The following is a 388-nucleotide window of genomic DNA, read 5'->3' as shown; positions in this document are numbered from 1 at the left end:
ATCTTGTTGAAACTTAAAGAACTTCCCCAGAGTAGAACTGAACATACCTGAAGACTATTTTAAAATGACTGCAGGGTGCGTTAGAGCGGGCAGGCCTGGTGGTGTGCCGCGCTGGCGGGAGTCTGAAAGCGCAGACCAAGCACACCTCTGCCGTGCACAGCGGGCATCGCCGGAGCGCCTCTGCAGCCTTTATGAATGAACTTCGGGAGGTTTTCTTATGAATGGGAGCTCCGTCCTTGAATGAATTCCAGAGTACTGCGATCCGATTGGCCTCGAGGGCTAAAGGCACGCCCACTTTTCGCTGGGCGAGGGCCAAAAAGAGCTGCGATTGGCGGGCGTGCCCCAACCCGAGCTTCATTCACAAATTCAATGAAACAAAGGAGCAGGC

This window comes from Charadrius vociferus, unplaced genomic scaffold (assembly GCF_000708025.1).
Source record: "Charadrius vociferus isolate BGI_N301 unplaced genomic scaffold, ASM70802v2 scaffold730, whole genome shotgun sequence".
In the NCBI taxonomy this organism is placed as follows: domain Eukaryota; kingdom Metazoa; phylum Chordata; class Aves; order Charadriiformes; family Charadriidae; genus Charadrius; species Charadrius vociferus.
Note: the sequence above shows the minus strand (reverse complement) of the source record.